General features: G+C 45.5%; 2 protein-coding genes across 2 annotated transcripts in view; one reads left to right on the forward strand and one right to left on the reverse strand.

Moving 5' to 3' along the window:
- The window catches only part of SERINC3 (serine incorporator 3), a 161,443-nt gene extending 144,291 nt beyond the window's left edge, over positions 1-17,152 (reverse strand). The window contains exon 1 of the mRNA XM_085619321.1: positions 16,973-17,152. The gene's annotated coding sequence lies outside the window, so the exon portion shown is untranslated. The remainder of the gene's footprint in view (positions 1-16,972) is intronic.
- Positions 17,153-20,410: 3,258 nt separating this feature from the next.
- PKIG (cAMP-dependent protein kinase inhibitor gamma) overlaps positions 20,411-23,260 on the forward strand; it is a 657,792-nt gene continuing 654,942 nt past the window's right edge. Inside the window, exon 1 of the mRNA XM_085619329.1 lies at positions 20,411-20,813. The gene's annotated coding sequence lies outside the window, so the exon portion shown is untranslated. The remainder of the gene's footprint in view (positions 20,814-23,260) is intronic.

Below are 23,260 nucleotides of genomic sequence, written 5' to 3' on the forward strand. Positions count from 1 at the left end.
TTCAACCAGGACCAAAGCCAGATCAAAACCCTTCTCGCTTGGTTGTGGGTGATCAAGGGCTGCAAGATGGCCAATGGTCCTCCCAGTTCTGGCCCAATGCATGTCACTTTAAAAGGTGTTATCTCTCTTAGACCACTGTCATGTGATCAAGGCTCAGGCGAGCCGAAACGCGTAATGGCGACAGAGGAATAAAAGATTTTTTGCACTACAAGTTGGGTCCGTGCCTTTCTCTTCAGGAGAGCCGCTAGTTCGGAAAAGCTACGGAGGAAAAACCGCCAGTTCTGGCCCAATGCATGTATTAGGAAATTTTATATGATGAATTGACCTGGCCCAACCAATGCTCGTCTTCATTGTCTTGCATCGTGCATAGCATCCCGTGTACTAAAAGGTCGACCAGTGTCATGGTCCCAGCTTCTACCCAGAGCCTTTTGTCTAGGGGTGGGCATTTAACTGCGCTCTGTTGGAGGAGTACACAGAGTTTTAGCGCGGAGTTCAGCAAAAAGAACTCTGCCAATCTCCGCGGAGCAGAGTACGGAGCTGAGTTTACTGGTGCCATCTCCCACCCTAATGCAGTATGTCTGCTGCCACCCATTGTGCAGGCAGGGAGGCAGATGTTGCTTCTAGTTCTAAGCTTCGATATTCGTATGTGCTTTTTCTCTCTCTAATGCAGAAATGTATTCATCCTGCTGCAGCTTCATTTAGACCTCAACGTGCACACAAGTCAGTTTCTGTGCAAACATGCATTATCTGTAAGTGGAAGTCTTCTCTGCGCACTTGCTTCCACAGCGTCTTCATGCTTTCGAGTGTGTCCTACTGATTACTATAGGCCACACATTATAGCGCACGGAATTCTGCAGACAGTGCAATGCTACAATTAAACTGACGAACAATCAGGGACGACGCGTTTTGCCTGGGTTAGTGACTCGTTAGTTATGCTGTGCTACCTCTTCCGGAGCGAAAGAACCAGTATTTTGGGGGGACATCAAGGGTCTCTTCAATCAATCCGTAGCAAATGCATATCCGATACTCATCGGCAGGCGCGCGTGCTCTGAGGACTGCACAAAATCGTTCCAATAAGGAAGAGGAATTTTGAAATGTGCAGCCCTCTTGAGAAGAGGGCATTATCCAGCAATTAGCGCTACAGATGTGGCTGCGACACATCTGCTAGAAAGCTATAAGACTGTAATCATGGGTAATCACATTCATGTTAGTGCGGCCAGTTCTGTCTGGAACAAGGAGAGCAGTGCGCTTCTCAGATATTTTCATTTATGTGCCTCATAAAAAACTCAGCTCGCACATTGCATTGTTTGTATACACATGATTGATGACGCCAAAAACGAAAAGCACTATTGATGCATGACGTGCATTCCCCTGCTCCGTTGAAAGTGTTTTAGGGATAGGAGACTCGGGCAGAAGTGTTCAATGCTATTGGATTTGAGGTATTAGAGGTGCGCACATGTCCAGCCCGCACACTTTGCTGACTGACACAAAAATACAACTCCACCCACTTGCGGAATTGGGCAGAGTTATCTGATAACTCCGTAGGATTCTGCGGAGTGAGACTCCGCGATCTCCACCCAGCCCTACTTTTGTCATGTGTAACACCCAGTGACTTAAACACCAGAGTTCACCGCATCTGGATGCATGGGGCATACGGATACATGTGGCCCTTTTCCTAGATATTGTATTGCCAGCAATACTCTCCTTGGCACTAATGTATACAAGCAACAGGTTTAAAAGGGCAACGGGAAAGCAAGCAACCCAACTCATTGGCGCTCCTCATTAAACACAACCTGTTACATTGTGCAAGGGAAGGTGTTTAAGTTTTATCTGAACATACAAACCTCACCCCCATACAAACATGACATTGCATTGTACACATGTACTCTGCATGCTCTCTCTATCTTGCTCCCATTCTTGTGTTTACACTGGCATAGGTGTTCGCAGATGCAACCAAACACAAGACAGCACAGTGTGCCAATGCCTTTTTGTTGGAACTAATAATGTTTTCAATACAATTTTTGGCACAGACTCAATTACTTCGGCTGCTCATATAAACCAAGCCACTGCTCAGGAAAGGGTTAGGTTGCTTTCTTAGACCTAGTCTACAGACAGCTTGAACTGCCTTGCTAGCCTTCTGAATAAAAACAATAACATACAAACAGAGAGAGGCTTTGGGTTTGCTCTCCTCATTCTTCACACTTCATAAAGCATGGAGCAATGCACACTTAAGCTGTTGGCTCGCTTAAACACCGCAAGTGACTGCATTTTTCCCGATCACATCAGATCCATATAAAAAGCATTGCAGTTTTGCGCTCGTGACTAAATCACTCCTTTTATTGCTTTTGTTATTTACTATTTTCTATCTTTTTTAATTCTTCTAAAAGTTTTGTATTTTCTACATAACGAAGATACAAAACCATAAACTGATTAGGACGGTAACTACACTGTAGACCAGTGGATAAAATATACAGTATCACATTTAACGCACGTTATACTGCAAATTGTGTTGGAACATACAGCAATTCAAAGTCTGAACATGCAAAATAGAAGCATGTCCTAGGAGTGATTTAATTCAGCTTGTGATGGTGAACACAGGCTCGCCATATTTTCTCAAAATTTACCAGGGTAACATCGACTGACATACAGGACCCTCTCTGCCTTCATAAATCAGTCTATATTTTCACAACAGTTATCTAGAAAAGGGCAATCGAACATTCCCTTATCTGCGTTCATGATATCATCAGTGCAAGATTTGCTAAGATTATATGAAAACTCGAGGCCTCCAAGTCTTCCCACACTCCGAGTAAGGCTAGTCTGAGTGCCCACCCAGATGCAACTGTTTTAAAATATATTCCTAAAAGCGCCACGGTCAAGGACTCAGCCATATAATATGAAAATGGTCTCCTAAACAGAATCTCTCGCCAGCAGCGACGAATATCCAAATGCCCACCATTGGTTCCTTGAATAGGAAATTCATTTAACTTCCATTGCATATTCTTGGAACAAAATAATAAAGAAATAAACATTGCATGCATGCCACAGTTAGTTCTTTTGGCTTTGCCAATGCTCGTTTTTGTTTAGCCTCCACTACAACATATGAAAGAAAGAAAGAACAAATAAATAAGAGAAACAAGCATTTACAATGCAACGGTCTCGGCATTGTTAAAGTTCGAACTATTGGCATTGCTCATGACAATGCCGTTTCTTTAAATGTTTTAAAAACAAACACATAAACAAAAATAATGTCATGAGCAATGCCAATAGCTCTAACTTTACCAATGCCGAGACCATTGCATTGTAAATGCTTGTTTCTCTATTTTGTCGACTTAGAAGGCCTGTGGTGACACCCTGACAAAGCAAGTAGGCATGCTTTATTGATAATGACACCCCCTTACATATTGTCATATTGTATCTAGAATAGGTGAAGGTATTGTGATTATAGGTTCATGGCTTGTTTGGGGTGTGAACTGTCCTGAACGTGTCACCCAAGGCATTTGCAGCTACCTGATTGTATACATTTGGAATTAATGTGTACTATTTAGTAATGTGTGTGTAATAAAGTGCTATTCCCTTTCATAAGAAAAAGCACAAGGCACTGACTGGACAATGATTTATTGAGTAGTGTTCTTATTTACCAACGAGTTAGGGGTACCAGCCTACACCACTTCCCACGAGTAGGTTTGAGACTGCTCTCCTTCCCTACCCCAGTGCTATGCATTCACGGAGAGCTGTTTGTTTTACAGGGAAAACCAAACTAATGAGGGGATGGTTGCTGGGAGAAGATTAGTTTGGGTGTCTGGGTGTGCAGTGCAGACGGAGCATTCACCCGACCCTTCCCCTGCCGTTACTTCTGTGAGAGCGGACACCTAACCTCACACTTTCTGTAATTTTCCGCGGCCTGCATGTGCCAACCTAAAAGCCTCCGACATGTGGAGAAACCCTGCGTCGCACGTGAATGTTGAGGTGTATTATTTTTATCAAACATGTTACTAGATAGAGCTCCTTTACGGGCGATTGAGGCTGGTGCTGTGCACACTATTATGAACAGATAGATCTGTGCTCTCGGAAGTTGTTTGTGGGTTTGCGCTGCAGAATGAGTCTGGTTTCATAAATAGCATGCAGCGGCGCCTGCATGACATGTGAGGTTCTAAATACGGGGTGCTTCTTGTACGCATGGACAGTCAGAGTGTAAATTAAAAGGATAATGACCGGGCTGAGTGCACTGTGTCCAACTGGAGACGTGAAGGGAGGCAGATTGTTACCGTGCTGGGAAGAGATATGGTTTAGAGTTAGACAGTGTATGCGGGACAACAGTCCGCACTCGTCTTCAGTGCTTAGAAGGGCATCAAGTTATAACAAACGACACTGAAACATCACGTTATAACAAACGACACTAAAACACATCACGTTATAACAAACGACACTGAAACACGTCAAGTTATAACAGACGACACTGAAACACGTCACGCTATAACAAACGAAAGAAATAAACATTGCATGCATGCCACAGTTAGTTCTTTTGGCTTTGCCAATGCTCGTTTTTGTTTAGCCTCCACTACAACATATGAAAGAAAGAAAGAACAAATAAATAACAAGCATTTACAATGCAACGGTCTCGGCATTGTTAAAGTTCGAACTATTGGCATTGCTCATGACAATGCCGTTTCTTTAAATGTTTTAAAAACAAACACATAAACAAAAATAATGTCATGAGCAATGCCAATAGCTCTAACTTTACCAATGCCGAGACCATTGCATTGTAAATGCTTGTTTCTCTATTTTGTCGACTTAGAAGGCCTGTGGTGACACCCTGACAAAGCAAGTAGGCATGCTTTATTGATAATGACACCCCCTTACATATTGTCATATTGTATCTAGAATAGGTGAAGGTATTGTGATTATAGGTTCATGGCTTGTTTGGGGTGTGAACTGTCCTGAACGTGTCACCCAAGGCATTTGCAGCTACCTGATTGTATACATTTGGAATTAATGTGTACTATTTAGTAATGTGTGTGTAATAAAGTGCTATTCCCTTTCATAAGAAAAAGCACAAGGCACTGACTGGACAATGATTTATTGAGTAGTGTTCTTATTTACCAACGAGTTAGGGGTACCAGCCTACACCACTTCCCACGAGTAGGTTTGAGACTGCTCTCCTTCCCTACCCCAGTGCTATGCATTCACGGAGAGCTGTTTGTTTTACAGGGAAAACCAAACTAATGAGGGGATGGTTGCTGGGAGAAGATTAGTTTGGGTGTCTGGGTGTGCAGTGCAGACGGAGCATTCACCCGACCCTTCCCCTGCCGTTACTTCTGTGAGAGCGGACACCTAACCTCACACTTTCTGTAATTTTCCGCGGCCTGCATGTGCCAACCTAAAAGCCTCCGACATGTGGAGAAACCCTGCGTCGCACGTGAATGTTGAGGTGTATTATTTTTATCAAACATGTTACTAGATAGAGCTCCTTTACGGGCGATTGAGGCTGGTGCTGTGCACACTATTATGAACAGATAGATCTGTGCTCTCGGAAGTTGTTTGTGGGTTTGCGCTGCAGAATGAGTCTGGTTTCATAAATAGCATGCAGCGGCGCCTGCATGACATGTGAGGTTCTAAATACGGGGTGCTTCTTGTACGCATGGACAGTCAGAGTGTAAATTAAAAGGATAATGACCGGGCTGAGTGCACTGTGTCCAACTGGAGACGTGAAGGGAGGCAGATTGTTACCGTGCTGGGAAGAGATATGGTTTAGAGTTAGACAGTGTATGCGGGACAACAGTCCGCACTCGTCTTCAGTGCTTAGAAGGGCATCAAGTTATAACAAACGACACTGAAACATCACGTTATAACAAACGACACTAAAACACATCACGTTATAACAAACGACACTGAAACACGTCAAGTTATAACAGACGACACTGAAACACGTCACGCTATAACAAACGACACTGAACCACATCACGCTATAACAAACGGCACTGAAACACATCACGTTATAACAAACGACACTGAAACACGTCACGGTATAACAAGCGGCACTGAAACACATCACGTTATAACAAACGGCACTGAACACACCATGTTATATAACAAACGGCACTGAAACATAACACGTTATATCAAACGACATTGAAACATATATGCACGAGCTCTCAAGAGCGTTTCCACTTCGGTGCCCGGTAGCATTTGCAGTAGTCTAAAGGCAGAATGAGATGCTGTTCTCTGGCGACGCTTTCCAAGTGGGCGTTGCATAGAGTATACATGTATGGTCTGTCAGTGCTAAAACAGTAATCCAGTACCCCTAAAAGTTTAAACCTTGCTCGTTCAACCTATTGCCGGCCGCAGCGGCTCTCTAAGGTTCCGCGGGGAGCGATGTAAGGAGGTGCGAGGAATGATACTCTGGAAGAGGCTGAACAGAACACGGGACGGCGGGCGAGATCTACTTCCGGCGAAACAGCAAGACCGGAGACACCACGCATTAGTGCGTGCAACGGTGGCAAACGACTGACGACAGCAGGATTCCTAAAACGCTCCGCTGCCCTGAATCCACTCTCACCTTCTGAATCCTCTTCAGGGCCATAGCCGCCCAAACACACCGGCCGCAGCGGCTCTCTAAGGTTCCGCGGGGAGCGATGTAAGGAGGTGCGAGGAATGATACTCTGGAAGAGGCTGAACAGAACACGGGACGGCGGGCGAGATCTACTTCCGGCGAAACAGCAAGACCGGAGACACCACGCAGGAGCCAGCGTGGGAGTACGAAGGAGATCAGGTGAGGGAGCAACGCCGGGACACCACCGCCTTTCTCCGAGGCACAGCGAAAATGCCTCGGAGAAAGGGAGCCTCATTTTCGGATCTGGGGGCGTGTTTTGCTGTTGTCTCCTCCCTGAGACTTCTCGCAAAAAACACGCCCCCCGATCCGAAAAAGACGGGGCTTCAACGGAGTGACTGGACCTCTTCTCCAGTGGCTGGCCAGCATTTAAGAGGCTAGCCAATGGAGAACAGGAGCGAAGAGGGGCGGGTGCAAGCCCCTCTTCTCAATGACATTAAATCTCCGGACTTCCGGTCTGCCGACCGGATGGTCCCGAGACCTAAAAACTAATATATTAGCGACAGGACAAAGGACACCAGGTGAGACTTTGGAAGCGTCGTACACCTCTGACTGACAGTGACTTGGCATTCACGGAGGAGGGCAAAGAATCTCATCATATGTTAAAGTTAGAAAGCACCCAGGAATAGTCTCTGGAAACGGCGTCCTGAAAATGCCCTGGCCTGCCTGCAAATACACTACGCAGGTGATGCAGTAAGTGACACCACACAATACATTAACCGGGCTATAAACATTCTCGTCCAGCAGGAGTGCAATCTGCAGGGGTCAAGCAAGACGTCTGCCGGCTCTGAAGAGAAGGCAGACTGCGCCATGTTAGGTGCTGCACGCATCGTCTTTGTCAGAAATATTTATGAAGGTGTAATCATTGAAAACTCCACTGCAAACTCCAATCTTTCTTTCTTGAAAAAAAAAAACATGGGCTGGACTCAAACGTGGCCCGAAGATCAAACATTGAAATACCAATTAAATGCTATATTTCCACGTGTTAACTAAAATAAGTGGCAGAGAACGAGGGAAACCAACCTAGCAAAGTCAACGAAACTCAAACAACAAGATGATTCGACACAGTGAAAGAAAGCTAAATAACAAAGGAAGCCAAGTTAAAAAAAAATCCAATACGTAAGGAGGAGGAAAAGGGAGAGTGCAAAAAGCAACAAGCATTTGCAATGCAATAGGTCTCGCATTTATGAGAGTTTAAGCGATTGGTATTGTAAATGACGATGCCTTTTATTTATGTTTGAAAAACGAAAACACAAATAAAAGGCATTGTTATTTGCAATGTGAATAGCTCAAACTCGCGTAAATGCGAGACCTATTGCATTGTGTAAATGCTTGTTGTTCCTTTCACTGTAGCAGTGACCTGGTTTGTTTTTAAAAAACATAAGACCTTTGGCCTCCCGCTGTGTGTTCATTTGCATCTCACTGATGCTGGGAACAAAGAGATTGCAATCTTTACTGCCGATCTTTACTGCCATGCGGCCCGCGAATGTGAAAGCAAACGAGTGCTTTCAGGCCTCCAAATGGTGCGCGCGCCCGGCCGGCGCTCATGCACTGTATTTGGAGGCCTGAAAGCACTCGTTTGCACTTCCAGATCCCCCATTTACAAAAGCTCTCGCGAGAGCAGCGCTAAAGCGCTGTCTCAGGCGAGACCTAAAAAGGAGAGGAGGAGGCAGCAGGGGGAGGGGAGAGAGTAGGGCCCTGCGGCTGTTTCCCTTGAGGGAGCGAGCAGGAACCATCTGTTAAAGGTTTCAAAGCTCACGCCGGCAAGGGAATCGCCAAACGTGCACGCGTTGTCAGTCAAAGCAAAGCGGTGCGTGCACGTTTTTGGCTGCAAAACGCAATCTATTTCTAAAGGTCTTTTCCTATGCAGCGCATGCGCGCTGCATATGCGAGACCTAAAATAAAAAGAAGGTAGGGCTACACATTTTTTCATAGACACAAAAGGAGGGCTATACTGAAGACTGCCTGGTCTTAAATACTGTCATCTTTTAGGTCTCGCTGCTGTCAAAAGAAATCTTGTGGACCACGCCACAAACTTACAGTAAGCTTGGAGCTAGCCCATTACTTACTATTGGTTGGCTTTCTTTACACTCTCATTTGCTTACTTCTTATTTGATTGCTTTCCTTCCTCTTCTTGTATTTGCATCTCCCCTGGAGCATAACATATTTAACATTTGTCTGAATGGATAGAAGTTTATCTTTCCACTGCTCACATTCAGAGGACACTTTTTTAGGTCTCCCAAGACAGCGCACATGCGCTGTTGCTTGCGCGAGATATTGTTTACTAAAAGGGGTCGGAGCCTGCTCATCGCTTACCATTCGTTGGTTTCATTGTCACTCTTTTTTGCTGCCTCCGAGTTGGCCAGTGTGCGTCAGTTTCACTTCCTCTTCTTTTGTGTGGAGATGGACCAAGCACTGATTTCTTCATTTTGTTGTGTCCTTCTGCTGCTATCTCTATTATCGAGGTACTATGTTTCTTTTTTTTCTGTCATGTTGGTTCTAACCCTAGTTGTCTATGTTGCTTGTAAGCACTCTTTAAGCACTCCATGACATTTCAAGTGTTTTCCTGCTCTCTGTCTTGTGTGTCCAACCTCCAAGACCACTCTGTGCTGCTCCCACCTCATTTCCACCCCAGATGTACACCCAGGCATTTATTTTTTATTTTCTGATCCTGCCCCCACTTGAAGCTCCTCACTTGCACCCATGCCCACTTCACATTGATTCTTCAGTCACTCATTGACTTCTCCCTAACCCATTCCTCCTGTAATTTCCTGCTGGGCTTCTCAGATTTCAAAACGTTCTTTCACACAAGTATAAATGCAATTTTTATTTAGTGCTCCATATGGCATCTGCCATCTTGGAACGGAAAATAAAATGACTCCTGCATTGTTACATGTGCACCTGCATGCGCTGGGATGCATGTGTTTGCATATGTCATTACGCATACATGCATACAGATATTGACACGACCACCAGTAGTGTGATGATGAATACTCCAGAATGTAGGACTTCACATCATTGTGCCGTTTTTTAGCTCATGCTACACTTCATCAACAAAAGGCACTGACAAAACCAATAGTCGAAAAGGCAAGATCTACAGGCTTTGTCAATGCTTGTTTACTAAGCACTTGTCTGCGAGCATCAAACCTACCGGGTTGACAAACGCTTAACAGTCATTTGCTTCTTCCCTAGCCAAGAAAAGCTGCCATTTCATTTCAAAGCATGTTTTGAATTATTTTTTCTAAATTATCAATCAATCTTGATTCTGCTCTCACTCATTCCGGTAGCCCTTCCTACATACCCACCAGAAGATTCAGTTTGTAGCATCTGAGTTACAGGCAGTCCTTATGTAGCCCATACTGCCCATTTCATACTATGCCTACATCCACCACAGGTTATCAGCACTCTAAACAGAATTCATCATCACATGGTGAACAATGAGATGAGGTGGAAAACCTTACATAGATAAGGCTATGCACAGTTATGGTCCAATTCAACTTTTTCAACTCACCAGCACATGGGCGGCGCCGCGGCCAGATATCTTTGTGTTTTTGGGGTGGATAGGCGTGGTTGCTCAGCTTGAGGCAGTGCTTCAGTCAATTGCACCCTCGTTCTCTCTCCTGGGTCCTGCCTTCTCTAAGCCCCAAATCCATCAGCTTCCCCACAGGCTAACACCCTGGAAACGAATCCAAGGGTAGCACTCTGGTATTCTTCCTTAGTGAGCCCAACCAGCAAACCAGGTCGCTTCTCTCATTGTCTATTTTCAATTAAAGCTCTCTGTCACCGACTGCGCTCTGTCATACCTCCATTCTCTCGTTCAACATCATCCTCTTAGAGTCTCTAGCGGAGGCCGCACTTAGAGTTGATTCCGTTCTTGGTTGATGAGCAGCAAACAGTGTGAACAGCCTTGTCTCACGAGTAAGACATCATTGTGTGTGAGAGACCAGTAACCATCCCTTACATCCACCTGAATAACTACAGTTTTTTGTGTCCGAGTGACTCTGAAAATCGAAGCGCGTTTGACGAAGGTCACAGTTTTGGCATACAAGAGAAGTGAAACGCAAGGCACAGAACGATTTCAACACGAAGGGGTTGTGTAGCTCATCGCACACATTTGTTTTAGAACGAGAAGAATTAGTGAATTATTTGCAGTGCAAATGCTGAGCATGCACAATATTGCGCTACAAGGAGTCAACCCTTCCCATAGGGCTGCTGCATTTTGCTTAAACACGGGGCATGCATTTACCAGAGGATGGCACGGAATTCATTTTAGAACGTGTACTTTTATTTGGCCAAAACTGTGGCTCCAGGTACACATTATCCACATACCCAGAATGCACCTTTCACCTTCAGAATTCGTGCTCTGTTCGACAGCGACATACATATCTCTGGCTGGCACCGCCCCACTGTGCCCCCTCTATTGGCACTCAGCTGCACATAGCACTTCCGTTCTACAAACATTGGGAGTTTGTCTTCTGTTCACAATCACTTACATCAAACAAACAGATTTTAAACCAACACCACCCCTTGCCTATCAAGGAACTGTGCCTCGCAGCAGCACGTGACAAGATTATGCGCGGGCGAACTTTATTTCGTCTATTGTACAGCTGTGCCCTCGAGGGTAAATAAACTAGTACCAGAAAAAGGTCTGAAATCAAACCCCTTATTAAGTCCAAGCCTTTCCTAAGACATATTTACGACCTGATGAAAGCTTGCCCAAGACTGCCTTCCATCCATTGTTTACTGTTGCCATTGTGTTGTTGTCCCTCAGCTTAGCCTGCTTTCTGTTTGCTGTCTATTTGCTTTAGGCTCTCCAGCATGTTTGTGTACCTCCCGTGGAGTCGGTTTTCCAGCGGAAATACTCTGAGATGGACTTTTTTGTATGTACGCTGATCCAAGTTCTGTCAAGTTACCCAATCTGGTTGTAAATAGATTTATTTTAAAAGCTGTTGTAATTGATTTTAATTTTCAGGCTGTTAAGTTGTTGCTTTGCATGTGTTTTTTTCCGGCTGGCCTGTGTCACTGGTTCGAACGGAAGACTCATAACGCGGTCACTTTCACCCTTTTAAATAACAAACACGTCCTGAGTCCTTCTTTTCTCAGCGCACTGCTGACACATCTTCGGCTTGTTAGAGCTATATATATATAAATGCAGTTACAATTACAGTACACCACATACAGCCACAACACTCAAAACAAAAATACATGGGTAAAAGACATTGCCATTTACAACGCCCATAGCCCCAACTCTCGCAAATGCGAGACCTATTGCATTGCAAATGCTTGTTTTTAATCGTTTTAAAGTGTTTCAGTGGACACTGAAGCATGTTCCTTTATCGAAGACACAGGTTTATATTTTGGTAGTGCCTACATGAATATTGATTTTTTCGAGCTTATCAGTCTCTATTGGTGGTAACGCCCCTTAAAACTATAGAGAAGATTGAATGAACTCCATTATTAAGAAGTTTTTGAAATTTAAAAAGAGCTTATGTTTAGAATCGTCGATTACACCTCTGACAGGAACATCAGTGGATTCAGAACGGAGACAAAATGTTTTAAACTGCTTGTCAGAAACCTTTTCAAAGGGTCAATGGCAAGCAGGGGTTACTGAGCCCACCTATGAAGCATTTGGCATTTGGCTCCTGCTTTCCCAGGGCTTGACTTACTGTGTGTTCTGAGTAACAGCGCCAAGTACTACCCTTTCAGCCCACAAATCTCAGTACTAGCATGGTTCGAGCAGTCCAAGGCTCCTCAGTGGAAGGTAAGTGTGGGTATGCTAAGGCTCATAACTCAGAATGTCAACAGTGCCCCCAATAATATCACTACCCTGCCCAATACTTTATTTTGGTAAGAAAAGCAGTATTTATTTTGCATGCAAACATAGCACACTTAAGTCACACAGAATGTCTCTATAAGCTACAGCCCTTGTGCTGATCTGAGTCGTGTTCCCCTGTGGATCCACTCCCCCTCTTCTTCTCCAAGCTAACCAATGTGTCTCTGGCAGATCTTAGGACGTGACCCCACAGGTGCTGCCCGCACTAGAGATGAGCATCAAAGTCTGGCTTTGGCCTGGAAAGTTTCAGCTCTACAGGCGTAAATCCCAAGCCTGCAACCATCCTTACTCAACCACAGCCTTCAAAAGAATTAGAATCCGAGGAGTGTCTTCCCAATCTCCAGTGACATGCAGCTCGCACTGCGTCCTCCCGTGTGCTCAGTGGGCTGAGGCACGTTGTGGGAACTTATGGGTGCAGCGCTCCTTCTTAGTCGCGGTTGCAGCCAGTAAATTGTTGGAGCAGGGGCAACGCTGCAGAACCACTTCTGACCTTGCATCCATGTCCCTCCTCTAGTTACACAAACTCCTGCGACATGGGTGAATGCCACAATTGTCCTAGTGGCTTCCTCTTGCCATTCAGAGGTAACAGAAATGGGAAACACCTTCAATGCAGTTGGATGCACAGAGAGATGGCCCCAACAGTCCTAGTGGCCTGACTCTGGCATCCATGGGTCATGGACTCGGCGACTGACCTACAGTCTCAGTTGCAACAGAGTACGGCCACAGCAGGTTCAGGTGCAACAAGCAACAGCCACAACAGTACCAGTGGCCCTCCATGTTCAGGGGTCCTGGACATGGATGATGGCCCCAACTCTGTCTCCAGTTTCAGGCAACCGGCCACAACTTCACATTCACCCTGATGTGCATTACCACCTTCCGCCAGGGAGCAGATAGTTTATTAGCAACTCTGGCCCCTCATGGACCAGGCGCCTCGCAGACTGGCAGTAGTAGACCTTGGTCCCCTGTTCTGGTTGCAGCAACTCAAAGCCTTGATGACCTACCTTCTCCTGATGAACAGTGCTGTTGAACAAACTGTGGTGCTAAAACTCTCACATTTATAGTCCAAATACAGACACATATGTTATTTAGGGTCTGAGCCTTTAAAATTTGGTTTGTGTGTCAGCTCTTTTGACGTGCTCTCTCCTCTTCCCTTGTCCTTTGTCAAAGTGACTAAAACCTGAATGACGCACAACTCATGCTCCACTGAAAAATGCTTCATAAAGGTTCAAAGGTCTAAGCTTTCCTCTCCATCAAGATTGCCTGGTCTACTGTATCAACCTTATCAGTCTCACAATCTCCCTAACAATGAGTCCAGGTCCCAATGACCAGTAACTCTTCCTGGAATCAAAAATACCTTTGATGTGCAGCAGGGGTGCTCTGCTCCTCTTCCTCCAGCGTGTGTGTTCCTACCCTAGTCTTCAGGAATGTCAGCAATTTTCACATCTACAATCTGGGGATTGCAATCCTCACTTTCATTAGGCTCTCCAGGCCCAGGGCTTTCTTAATGGAACCCAAAGGCCTCCATGTTATGTACCATCCACAGTGACACACATATCCCAGCACGGCGATGCAAGTATTACACGCTGTCCAGCTCTGCACACAATCCAAGCAGAGCAAGGATGAGTTAAGTACACAGCCAACAAACTTTACTTGAGTGGGCTGTTAGGCACAACTCCAGTGGCACAGGTAAAAAGGACTGTTCACGCTACTGGTTCCTAGGAAACACAAAATCGTAGGCTGCTATCACAGTGCCCTTGACAGCTCCAGGTGAGGGCAGAAGCCATCTACCACTCAGAGGATAGCGCATGGTGCACCCCTCCTGGTTTAACAAGACCATTTGACAGGTCTAGGTCATTGCACACATACATGGTCCATGTCCACCAATGACTAAAAATCAGAACCAGATATCCATGAAGCTGGGGCACTTAGGGTAGGAGTGCATGTCCATTACTATGCAGGGGACTTTTCCATACCAACATAGCTGTTAGCTGTAAATTACTTAAGTTAAAGAACTGCTTTCTAGCTGAACAAAAATATAATTGATAAAGAAACAAATAATTTATATGGGGTTTATAATGAGTTTCATCTGGTCTTGTTATAATATCAACTAAAATGAGAAACAAATCTGTTTGTTTTGTACTATATAAATAGTCAATGGAATTATATGCTCCTGAAGTCACAACATTTTAAACATGACTATGTATTTCACAAACATGACACATAATCCACAGCCACTGCATAAATCTCAGATTACAACAAACACATTGTAGCTCAAACGAAAGCAAAAAAAAAAAGCAAGACACGGGGTGCTGGCACTTGTATGTTCTCTCCAAAATGTAATCTGTCTCCCTACAGTTGCTGATTGTTGATTTAAAGTACTGAAACTGGTACTGAGATTAATCTTTTGCCCACCCAATATTGTGTGTAAAAATTACAAAAATGCAAAACAATAATGCAAATAAATATAGTTTTATGCAGCATAATGTGTTTCTTCTTGCATGCTTAATTTAGTCAGCTGTCATATAATTTAGTCCTCCACTGCCAGATACTTCCAGTGTCCCTTCTAGTATTAATCATGCTATTTATAAAATGAATCATCATCGGCTGAATGGGGTGGGGGTTTGAGCAGACCCTGGAAAATAATTAAGTGTAAACGGAGTAGTTCTAGGCTGCTCTTATAATATTCAAGAGTTTCAAATAAGACTGAAATTATTATGCGAAGAGGAGTTATGTGAATGAAAACAACCAATACTGTAACATAACCTTGAATTACACTGCAATGAGAAATTCAGGCAGAAGCAGTCTTCTTATGTTTGAAACGATTCCACAATCATGGGTGGAATTATTTTTAAACCAAATGACGCAACCAAATGCACAAAGCGAATATTAAAGTGAATAATGTTATGAACTGTACTGAGTCGTTTTGATTATTATGGTATATTATGAGCTTTGAACGGGTGATGTTGAGCTTGAGATAATAAAGACACACCCATGATGGAAGGAATGCAGGGCAAATCAAACACTCACCCCCAGTCAAGAGATCTGGGTTAAATTCATCGTTCTTTTTCTCACCATGCCACCCTAGTTTAGACCCAGCCACATGCAAATCAGCCTTTACCCTGTGCCTCATGGGAACAGTCCAGCCCAAACTGCCAAGCCAGGTCCTCTCTGGACCTGAAACAAGCATCCTGGGACCAGTTTCGGGCATTACCCCTCATCAGCCAGGCTAGCTTGAATCCAGTGGCACAGTGAGCCCGGGACCCAAACCTGCAGTGCTTGAAATGGAGAAATAAAAGTGCAGGTACTCTCTATCAGAGTACCTGCTTGCTTCTGAGAAGTGCAGTACTCTCCAATTAAAAGTATTACGTTTTCTTGAGAAGTGCAGGTACTCGACCTCTCAAAATAAAAAAGCGCTGGTACTCAGTACCGGATAGTACCGGCCCATTTAAAGCACTGCACATCTGGGCATACCCGGCACTCTTAGGGCGAGAAAGCAACAGACACTCAGATGATAGATGGAATGCAGAGCAAATCAAACACTCACCCCCAGTCAAAAGATCTGGGTTAAATCCATTGTTCTTTTGTTCTCCATGCCACCCCAGTTTAGACCCACCTTGAGATAATTAAATGCGTTCAGATACATTAGATATCGCACGATTATCAGGAAACACCAAAAAAGTATGTTTCCATTTCCCGAATGGGAGATGGTTTCTACTTAGCCGCACAGGTGGCAAACTGTTAATTAAAGGTAGATGCCTGCTCTTGTACTTTTCGAGTTCTGTGAAATCTGTTGAAGAGTAAAGAGAGGGAGGAGGTACAGAGCCCACTTCATGCAAACTTTGTAGAGAGAGGTCTTTCCTATTTCCTAAACAACAGCTGTAAAGGTTGAGAATACCCTGCCGTTCACTGGTTTCGAATAAGAGGTTTTGACCGTCCTGTCGGTCCGTGATGGTACAGTACAAAAACATTTTTAAAAACACAGGAAAAATGAGTGGACAGCTCGTCCTAGCCTCGCTACAAGTGTCTGCCCATCATGGGAAGCTGCTCTGGGGTCATTTCCGGTACTCTCTCTCTCTGGAGAAGAAAAGGCTGGAATCCGGCGCTGTCCTGCTTCCTCCTAATGGTTACCACTATTGGAAAGCTGGTTTGTGAAATTTATCGAGAAATGGGACATTGCATTCGGGAGAGGATGTGGTCCGTCGGCTAAACTGCTGTTGGAAACCAGGGTTCGAGCCTCGAGGTCGCGTCCACATCCTGTGATTCTGGGCAAATCGCTTAATCTCCCCGTGCCTAAATGTGTAATGTAAATACGATGCTCATATAAAGCGCTCCAATACCTTCGGGTCGAGTTCGCGCTATATAAATATGCACACAAAACAAAAATGCGAAGTACGAGATCTTACTGAAAACAAGGGTCCCACGCAAGATATAATGATTTCCCTGTAGTGTAAACACCTGTAGCCCCTCTGGGGAAGCAGTCACTATATTTAGCACACTCTCACATCTCTCTCTTACAGGAAGATGTATCTTACCCAGCTGGCAACGGAGCAGATACCCAGTATGGCCCCCATGGCTGCCCCGGATCAGACGGGAAGGCTCTTTGTTTACTCTGTACGAGAGGCTGCGGCGACGCCTGTCACTAGCCCCAGCTGACGCCTCACAATGTCGACAAACCCTTCCGTGCTCTGTAGACACAGAAGATGGGCAATGCCATTACTAGGAATGTTACAGGCGGAACACCATTTCCCTGTTAACTGAACGCCATCTTGAAATTGTATATAAGATCTCTACAACATACGGTAATAAAAAATAAAAAAATGAAATCGTTTTTTTCAGTGTGTGCTAGAACGTAATATGCAAAATGCAAGTAGTAATCAAGGAAATGTAATGCTAAACATGATTCCATATTTTAAAGCACAAACATAAATATTTTGATTATATTTATGAAAATACTTGCTACATGTAAGTCCTCTGTAGCCTGCGTCTTATTGAGGGTTAAATTAACAACATTCGCTGTATATTTTTTCACAATAAGCTCAGTTTAGCTACTACAATGATATGACGTCATTAGGTTTGGTGCTAACACGGAGATGCCATTTTGAAGTGGGGAATTTAGTTTTGCTTTTGTTGCGAAATATACACAAAAAAATAAAAGTTCTAAAGGAACTTGCCTTTCATAAGTCCTACAGGTTGACAGTCCCCAATGCGTACGAATTTGTTATGAACAAAGTCTTAAAATGTTAATTGCAGTATGATTAAATTTGGCCATAAAAAGTAGATCCTTTTGTGTGATTCTAGCAGGTGTATGGGGACACTATACATGCCCACATTCGGAGACACGAAAGGAGATCTAAATTAAAACAAGCATTTGCAATGCTTAAAAACCAACACATAAATAGAAGGCATTGTCATTTACAATGCCAATAGCTCAAACTCTTGCAAATGTGAGACCTATTGCATTGCAAATGCTTTTTTACTAATTAAGATGAGCCATACAAATATGCAGTCATAGTCTAACAAGCATATCACAGAGGAACTGTATCATCTCATTATTACACATTAAAGACTAATGTGAATAGTCGTGCTGCGAGCCACAAATAATAAGAAAAAAAGGGTGCGGTGGTGGACGACATACTAATAATGGGCTCAAATTAACCACGTTCTGACCCGCGCCGTGGGAAGGTTCACGGATTCTTTTTCCTCCTCCTCCCCCTCGTCCATGGCCAGGCTGCGATCCTGAAAGTGGAGAAGGTGGGTCCTGGGCAGCTGCAGGGGCACGGACTGCAACTTGAGGAGAAGTAGCACCTTGTGTGCTGCAGAGAAGGGGGACAGTTTCAGAGGCGTAGCTAGAGCTTGTGGCGCCCGGGGCTATCCCTCAGATTGCCGCCCCTGGGGGGGGGGGGGGGGGGGGTTGCTGGGGAAAAAGGACGGCAAGCACTTGAAAGAGGACCGAGAGACACGTAGTATCGCCGCTAATAGTTACCTCGATCATGCAAGTTACATGCTTATACATGACACGGTCCAAGGCTACACAGTTAAATACACCGGTGACTGGCAGTGACTGGCAGTACTATCTGGGGACTCAGCAAAACCGCATGTGACATCCATCAGAGAGCTGCGTGAACAATTACCTGGTAATCCCTTCAGCACAATGCAAACATGCACATACATGACACTGTTCAGGGATCCATCATCTACAGCTGACATTAAGTGACCATTCATCATGGTCCCCCCATTAAAGCAGTGCACTTTGTGATCTGCATGGTACATCTTCTTTGCAGCAGGCATATTAACCCTCTGTGCTACCTTTCCAGGAGTCAACCCTTCCACTAGACAAAACTCGAATCTCTCTCTAGGAAGAACATTAATCACCGAAGTTATCATTACATTTTTATTGTTTCTGAAAATTGCTGGAGGCCAGGAAGGAGGCAGCAAGTTATTTTTAAACCATAATATACTTGCAAACACTACGCACCCACCCGAAATAGGTACCCAGTGCGGTCACACCGTTCGCACCGCCCTAACCTGCTCAAGGTTCATGTGACCTCAGTGACAGAGTCACAGTGACTGGATCACTGTTGCTCTAGGGTGTGCTGCTTCGTAGGCCTGCCCACAAGACTGGAGACGAACTTCAGTTTTGATTGTGGTGGACAGGCCTTCAAGGTTAACTCACAATTGACACCACTAGGGTACACCTGCTTGTGCTAAGACATCAAGCCTTCTAAGGTCTAGTGGGGCCTTGGAAGGTCTAGCATGGGAATATGCTCCCTCAGGAGAGTGGTCTGGTGGACTGGTCATGAAGGCTGAACCCAGTTCCCCAGTTCCAAATTCGACAGCTCTGGCCATAGTGACACATTCTCTCCCCCACTGAACACCATACTGCCCCACTGAGAGAAACTCGCACTGCCTTCAGCTACAACCCAACTTTGGCCCGCTATACACTTGGATGTGGCTCAATTCAAATTATGCACTTGATAAGAGTAATATGCTGCCTAAAAAAACAAGACACACATTTCTTGCCAAGGTGCCTGCTACCTGAAAGAAATGTAAAAGTGTGCAATTGGTTAATCTGCAAATGTTAAGGCTGCTTGGGAGCCAGGGTTGTCTTTAATTGATGGGGTCCCTTGAGGCCTCAGAATGACAAAGCTGTGTTCTTCTCAAGAGGTCAGGTGAGGTCATTGTACCTGCTGGATTCTGGAGTGCCTGATGTTTGGTGGACACCTATAAAGAGCGTGCACTCACACCAGTCTGATGGTGTGTTATTATCATTGATTTTGAAAGCACTTCTTTCTAAACCAAATCCTTTTTCAGCTGCCTATGTTATACTGTGTGTAGTGCAAGTTTAAATAATGAATTACACAATCACAGCGCTTCCCGTCTCAGTCTGGGACCTCACAGCACTGAAAATACACAAGTCATTCTGGCACACTGCACCAATCACAATTCATTCTGTGGTTACACAAACAGACATCTGCATGGATTGCATTAACCAATAGCAGTTTCACGATATAAAACATTGCATTGCCCACTGCTTATTTTCACTTGCATTTATTTTTCATTTAAAGAGTGTGCATTATTTTGTAAACTAAATAGTTCACAGAATATTGTGTTCTTTTATCCGTACCTTTGACCCGCTCTGACCCCGCCCTCGGTGCATTCAGGATCACAGTTCCAGTATTGTGTTTTTTAATGCGCTTTGACTGCTGCTGTGTCTTCGCATGATGCTAACATCCCCTGGGGTGTGCCTGCACAGTGCAGGCTTTGATCTTGGGGGAGGGGGCTCTGGGTTAGGGCCAGCATGACGCATTTCCTCCTCTCCCAACTGTAAGTCCCTTTTCGCCTCTCACCACTTCCCTGCGTGCAAACCACAAATTTGAATGAAGTCCTTTTTTTGGAGCGGTGCCCGGGCAGACGCCCTATCTTGCTCCGCCCTTGGCGTGCCCGCGGCGCTGCTACTCGAGGGCCGGCCTGGCTGGCATAGGCCCCAGCAGAAGGAGCCGGGGATTACTGGCCCCAGACGCCCTGTCTGCGCAGGTGGCCCCACCCAGGCCGTCCCCGCCCTGCGCACCAACCAACCACGGGCGAAAGCGCGCTCTTCCACAGTTATTTTCCACAGTTGTGTGCTTGAGTCGGGTGGGACAGTGGCTTGTGATGTTCACCATCGCCGTGCAACGTGTGCACAGTTCTCGTCCCCCACTTACTTCCCCAACCACCCGCCAGGAGCCATGGTCGGCGTCTTCGATCACCCCAGATGGATTCACCCTTGGGAAAGACGACGAAGGTCTTGGAAGAACTTTCCAGACGCGTCTAGAAGCGGCCTTCTAGGACGTGGGACCGGGGCAGGCCTGGAGCGGGCTAGAAGACGCCGTTCAGGTGCAGTTTTTGCTTCGTCAGTGCACGTTTATTACTGAGCACGTGACACCATCGTGGTTCTTTTATAATGTATTTGTCTTTTTTGGGGTTTTAAAGGGACCCTCGAGGGCTCCTCTCTTCAGAGGTTGGTGGAGAGAGGGGGTTTGGTACAAATTGCCCACTTAGTAGAAAGTGACGCAGAGTTTAATGTTTCGGGGCAGATTTACAAGCCCCTTGCGCCACTTTTGCGTCACTTTTAACATGGGAAAAGTGGCGCAAGGAACTTGCAAATCTGCCCCTTCCTTTGGTGAAAACGCCGGAAAATTGGTGTTTTGTGTGTGAAAAGGACCCTGGAATGGGTGCGTGTGTGTGGGAGGGGGGTGGAGCTTGGGCCTCACACAGCCGAAAGCAGTCAGCTGGTACCACGAGTGAGGCCTGGCTGAGGATGACGCATCTGGAGGCCCTGCTGGTGGCCCTATGGCTTCTCTGGTCCAGGGTAAAGGGTCACGATGCCATCTTTGGGGGAAGATAGAGCCAATGAGATAGAAGTTTAACACCTCTGCCAATCGAGGCGCATCGAGGGTGGCGCGAGAAGTGCAATCTCATGTGGGACGCTCGAGGCCTACCACCCTAACATTTAGCCAGGCGCACAGTATAAATCCATCAAAGCGCCTACACGCAACTCAATTTCTAGTATGCGCTATGAAAAACTCGTTTCACTTAGCAGCCGTTGGCTCGGGGTTACTGATTCGAACCTTCTGCATGGCATCAGCTCGGTGATAGCAGACTGTAAGGTGGAGGCACGGGAAGGTGCATAAGGGGGCTGCACCCCCCGCCGCGGAGATCTATGTGTCACGTGTCTGAGGCCTGGCGAGGCCCACTCCACCTTTCATCCGTGCGCCGGCCACATAATGAGGAACCTTGCCTTGGGTGATAAACTCCGATGTTTAAAATTAAATATAGTGTTAATAATATTAATTTGGATTAAAAATTGCTCCAGTGGATAGAGATTTAAGTGCAACTTGGGTGTGGAGGAAGTAGTTAGTGCTGTAAGCCTCGGGTGAGCCCGCACCACCCACAGGTCTTTATCAGGTCCAGGTTTGTAGTGATCACGTCATAAGCGCACAGACCTTTACGTTTGTTATGTTGTAGTGATTGCTTCAATTATAAACAGTTCTTATCAAACACTTCTCCTTGGTAGGATGAAAGGCTTGCCAGCCCGGCAGACTTTGCACCTGCGTCCTTAAGACCGTTTTTAACCCACTGAGGTGTCTTGCTGCCTAACACACTATGGTCCGACCGGCTGCATGCAGACTGGCCGCTTTATCCTCGTTAAAAATAACAAGATGGGCTGTAGGGTTATGCGCGCACATGTGGGATTTATGGGCCGGGCCTGCACGGTATCAACCAGGGAAGAAGGCTGGCCCCAAAACCGAGACAGGAAATGATTGTAGCTTTCCAGCCTGTGGCGACACGTGTGAATCCGGGTCCCCATAAAAACTGGGTAACAGGGCTCTTAAGACGAGGCGGGGCTTGCGTAGCCTGAGAGCGGCAGTTTGTAGTGAAGGGAGAGGGGGTGTAGTGTGCCTCTCTGGGGATGGCAAACCAAAAACTTATTTTGTTGTAGTCCACGTTACATAAAACAATTTGAATTTGAACCAGAGAATAGAGGAAACCAATTGTGACACTTACACACATTTAAAAAACAAGTTACCAGAATGCTTGTGTAACTAGGGCTGAATAAAATACTCGTGCATGACTTGGAAATGGAACAACTTAGATATGATTGAGAAAGGGTGTTTGTGTGGGGGGAGGTGGAAATTAACCCATGCTGTTGCTGCTTAATATATATTAGTACGTCCTCCCTGGTATCTCTCAAAGCAAACTCCCGAGCAAACAAAACAAAGGTCATTATCACAGCATGCCGACAGGCGCCCCACGCTGCGGACCTATAATTAACTCAGCAGGTCTTCCGGAGAGGAGCATTCAACGCGCAAATGCTGTTCATGTGAAGCGCGTTCACAGACAGCAACCACAACACTGCGTGCGCGTGCCCCAGTCTGTCTCCCTTGAGAGGCATCTCGGCGACAATAGGTCTCGAGAGCGAGACCTAAAAACGGTGGAATTTATTTTCCTCATTGGCATGCATTATCACTTCGCAGGACACTTTGTATGTGCGGAGACACTGCGTGAATAGAAAAACATCTGAAGATGTTGTTGAGCAGGCAGACTGTGAGTTGCATAATGCATTTTTGGGCCTCTAAATTAGGCCATATTAAAATATATAACATGGCCAAATGCAGCTTGAATTTCTAACACTAACCGCCTCATGTATGCACTGCACGTCCTCCTGACAAATGTGTGATGCCACCTCGCTCAAAGACTGGGAGGGCTTAACCCATGCACATGGTTGATCCCAGCCCACTATTCGAGGATCTCTTAGGTGAACACCACCCGGTTGCCTGCTG

This window comes from Triturus cristatus, chromosome 7, assembly GCF_964204655.1.
Source record: "Triturus cristatus chromosome 7, aTriCri1.1, whole genome shotgun sequence".
Taxonomy (NCBI): domain Eukaryota; kingdom Metazoa; phylum Chordata; class Amphibia; order Caudata; family Salamandridae; genus Triturus; species Triturus cristatus.